This window comes from Elaeis guineensis, chromosome 11, assembly GCF_000442705.2.
Source record: "Elaeis guineensis isolate ETL-2024a chromosome 11, EG11, whole genome shotgun sequence".
In the NCBI taxonomy this organism is placed as follows: Eukaryota; Viridiplantae; Streptophyta; class Magnoliopsida; order Arecales; family Arecaceae; genus Elaeis; species Elaeis guineensis.
Window position 1 is genome coordinate 86,397,040 of NC_026003.2, and position 4,913 is coordinate 86,401,952.

The 4,913-nt window shown below is 38.8% G+C and overlaps 1 non-coding gene across 1 annotated transcript; it reads left to right on the forward strand.

Annotated features, from left to right (window-relative positions):
- The first annotated feature begins 4,388 nt into the window (after positions 1–4,388).
- On the forward strand, positions 4,389–4,495 carry LOC140852741 (small nucleolar RNA R71). Its single transcript, XR_012135641.1, has one exon. It is a non-coding gene; the product is annotated as a small nucleolar RNA R71 (small nucleolar RNA).
- Positions 4,496–4,913: the final 418 nt, after the last annotated feature.

The following is a 4,913-nucleotide window of genomic DNA, read 5'->3' on the forward strand; positions in this document are numbered from 1 at the left end:
CAGCATCGTTCAAATTTGTATTTAGTTGTTTGATGGCCCACATGGCTTTGTGTTCTATCTCAATAGGCAAGTGACATGGTTTACCAAACACAATCCTATAAGGAGACATTCCTAGATTGGTCTTGAAAGCGGTTCGGTATGCCCAAAGTGCATCAATTAATTTTAAAGACCAATCCTTTCTATTGGCATTAACAGTTTTTTTCAGGATCTGTTTGATTTGTCGGTTTGACACTTCAACTTGCCCACTAGTTTGAGGATGATATGGTGTGGCCAATTTGTGGGTGACATTATACTTTTTCATCAATGTTGCAAAAGGTCGGTTACAAAAATGGGTTCCCCGATCACTAATGATTGCCCTAGGAATACCAAAATGGGAGAGAATATTTTCTTTAAGAAACTTAATGACCATTTTGCTATCGGGTGTTCTACATGCAATTGCTTCTACCCATTTTGAAACATAATCAACTGCTACTAGAATATATTCATTTCCAAAGGAATTTGGAAATGGTCCCATGAAATCGATCCCCCAAACATCAAAAACTTCAACTACCAAGATTGGGTTGAGTGGCATCATGTGTCGCTTGGTGATTCGGCCCATTTTCTGACATTGAGCACAATTTTTACAATATTCGTGAGCATCCTTAAACAAATTGGGCCAATAAAAACCACATTGGAGAACCTTAGCAGCAGTTTTCTTAGACGCGAAGTGACCCCCACATGCTTGATCATGACAAAAAGATAAAATATTCATGACTTCGTTATCTGGGATACACCTTCTAATAATTTGATCAGGACATTGTTTAAAAAGATAAGGATCATCCCAAATGAAATACTTCACTTGGGCAAAGAATTTATATTTATCCTGCTTAGTCCAATGAGAAGGTATCTTGCCTATGGCTAAATAATTTACAATATCAGCAAACCAAGGTTCAGTAGACACAGACATGAGTTGCTCATCTGGGAAAGATTCATTGATGGGTGGTTCACTAGATGGTGCAACTGGAATTCGGGATAAATGATCTGCTACAACGTTCTCAGTGCCTTTCTTGTCCCTAATTTCTAGGTCAAATTCTTGAAGGAGCAAAATCCATCTGATTAAACGTGCCTTGGCATCCTTCTTTGCTAGGAGATGTCTAATGGCTGAGTGATCGGTGTAAACAATGGTGTGGGTCCCAACCAAATAAGATCTAAATTTCTCTAAAGCAAAGACAACGGCAAGGAACTCCTTCTCAGTTGTGGTGTAGTTAAGCTGCGCATCATTTAAGGTTTTACTTGCATAATATATCACTCTAGGCAGCTTATTTATTCGTTGACCTAAGATTGCGCCCACAACATGATCGGACGCATCACACATTAATTCAAATGGTTCAGACCAGACAGGAGGATGAATGATTGGAGCTGATACAAGTGCATTTTTTAGAAATTCAAAGGATTCCAAGCACTCATGAGTAAATTCAAATTTAGTATCCTTTGCCAAAAGATTAGTCAGTGGACGTGCTACTTTGCTAAAGTTGGCAATAAACCTTCTATAGAATCCAGCATGACCTAAAAATGAACGTATTTCTTTCACAGATTTAGATGGTGGAAGACTTGCAATTAGATCTATTTTGGCCTTGTCCACTTCAATCCCCTTTTTAGAAATGACATGGCCAAGAACTATTCCCTGTTTGACCATAAACTGACATTTTTCCCAGTTGAGAACTAGGTGCTTCTCCTTACATCGTTCTAGAACTAATTGCAGGTGATTCAGACACTCGGAGAAGGTTAGACCAAAAACAGAAAAGTCATCCATAAAAATTTCTAGAAATCGTTCTATCATATCTGAAAATATGCTGATCATGCATCTCTGAAAGGTTGCCGGTGCATTACATAGTCCAAAGGGCATTCGTCTATAGGCAAAAGTACCAAATGGACAGGTGAATGTAGTCTTTTCTTGATCTTCAGCGGCTATGGGGATCTGGTTGTAACCGGAGTATCCATCAAGAAAACAGTAAAACTCTTGTCCGGCTAGTCTTTCCAACATTTGATCAATAAATGGCAAAGGAAAGTGATCTTTCCTTGTCGCAGCATTCAACTTTCTATAGTCTATACAGACCCTCCATCCCGTTTGGGTCCTAGTTGGGATAAGTTCGTTTGCATCATTTTGGACCACTGTTACCCCAGATTTCTTGGGTACTACTTGAACTGGGCTTACCCAAGAGCTATCAGAAATAGGATAAATTATTCCACTATCTAGGAGTTTCAGAATCTCCTTTTTAACTACATCCTTCATAACTGGATTAAGCCTTCTTTGGGCTTCTCTTGTTGGTTTAGCCTCTTCCTCTAAGTATATTCTATGTTGAACTATAGAAGGGCTTATTCCTTTGATATCTGCTATGGTCCAACCTATTGCCTCTTGATTTGCTTTTAGAACTGACAATAACTCCTCCTCTTGCTTGGGATTTAGGTCTGATGCAATAATTACAGGCAAAGTTTCTTTGGGTCCTAGATATGCATACTTGAGATGTTCTGGGAGGGGCTTCAGTTCTAAAATGGGTGCTTCCTCTATCGATGGTTTAGGTGATGAGTTCACCATCTCAATGATTGGTTCAGTAGGAAGTGTCGATTCCTGATTAATCTGATTTTTTTTAAGTATTTCATTGACATCCTCAGACTCATGGATTAACCAGGGGTTAGACTCTAGGTCGACTTCATCATCACTAATGTCAATGGATTCATAAATACCATCTTGGACTACATTGACATCAGCATGAGAAGAGGATTCCTGTTCTAAGTTAAAAACATTAAGCTCAATGGTCATATTCCCAAAGGATAACTTCATTAGACCATTTCGACAATTGATTTCAGCATTGGCCGTAGCTAAGAATGGTCTTCCTAAAATGACAGGTATATGTCCTTTAGGATTCGCAACTGGCTCAGTCTCTAAAATAATAAAATCTACAGGAAAAATAAAATTTTCAACCTTTATCAGAACATCCTCGACCATTCCCTTAGGGATCCTGAGAGATCTATCGGCTAACTGCAATGTGATCCCAGTAGGTTGAAGTTTTTCTAATCCTAGTTGTTCATACACCGAATATGGAAGGATATTCACACTAGCTCCTAGATCTAGCAAGGCCTTTTTTATATTGGTTTCTCCAATAACACAAGAAATTGTTGGAGCTCCAGGGTCCTTATATTTAATTGGCACATGGCTAGATAGGTATGAACTGACACTTGCAGCCAAAAATGCTTTCTTTGGTACATTAGTGGTCCTTTTCCTAGTGCAGAGATCTTTTAAAAATTTGGCATAAGTTGGAACCTGATGGATTATATCTAAAAGAGGAATATTAACTTGGACTTGTTTAAATACCTTTAAAATTTTGTCTAAATGTTCAGATTTATTGGATTTCAGTCTGTTTGGAAAAGGAGCTCTAGGACTTTTAAGTACTGGACTAGGTGAATTTTCAGTTTCTGGTGCTTGAGGTTGAAAGGTAGTAGTTTTAGAAGGTGACTCGGCAGATGAGTCATCTATATCATCAAGTGCAACTACCTTATTGTCTATTTGTTTTCCTGATCTTAAGGTATGAATGGCATTTATACCATTAACTTGGTTTCCTTGTTGGGGTCGTGGACCATTTTGGTTCCTAGGATTTGGCTCATGTTGGCTAGGTAACCTACCATGTTCTCGTTCACTAATGGTCGAAGCCAGCTGACTTACTTGCATTTCCAGACGGGCTATAGCTTGGGTGTTATTATTTATGAGTTGACCCGTAGTTTGCATAAAGCTGGTATGTGTTTTCATCATGGCTTCTAGGCTTTTCTCTAAAGAGGTAATTTTTTTGTCATTATCATGGAAGCCTGGCGGGTTGTTCATCACTGGGTTGGACCTTAGATTTTGCTGATTGAAATTTGGATTACCTACATTAGGATTCTGGGACCATGAGAAATTTTGGTGATTCCTCCAACCTGGGTTATATGTGGGTGCATAAGGATTGTTCAATGGTCCTTGATAGGTGGCATTCACCTGTGCACACTCATTCGAGTAGGAACATTCTTCTAAGACATGGTTTGGTGCATTGCACCCTTTACACATGGGTGCAGATATTTGATTTACATTGGCTGGTCTCTGTAATTCTAAGGCTTCCAATCTACGTGTTAAGGTTGCAATCTTGGCCTCTGATGCTAAGGTTGGTTGAATTTGATGCATTCCTCCTCTTGAAGGTGTAGCTTTATCAGGTTCCCTAGTTGTTTCCCACTGTAAATTTTTTTCGGCTAGATCTTCTAAGAATTGCCAAGCTTCAGTAGTTTCTTTGTCCATAAATTGGCCTTGGCACATGGACTCTAGCATGGTTCTTGAGTTTGAATCTAACCCCTCATAGATGATCTGGCATAGTCTCCAAGTTTCTATTCCATGGTGTGGGCATTGGGTTAAAAGATTCTTGAAACGATCAAAGTACTTCCAAAATGATTCACCAGCTAGTTGGTAAATTTGATTTATTTCATTCCTAATCCTAGCTGTTTTATGATGGGGAAAATACTTTTTTAAAAATATTCTCACAAAGCCCTCCCAGGTAGTGACAGAATAGTTTGGCAGACTATAAAGCCACTTCTTAGCATTGTCCTTAAGAGCAAAGTTGATTAATCTAAGTTTGACCTCATCCTCTGTTAATTGCAGTTTCATGGTTGCACATACCTCCTCAAATTCTCTAATAAATATATAAGCATCCTCTAATCCTGTGAATTTTGGAAGCATATTTATGATTTGAGGTTTGATTTCAAAATTGTTAGCTGTGGGTTGTGGCAACCTGATACAAGATGGTTGGATGGAGCCAACTGGATAACACAAATCCTTAAGGGTCATGGGTTGGATTGGTTCAGCCATTGGAACAATAGGAATTGACTCAATTCTAACTAGACGACCCGACACTCTT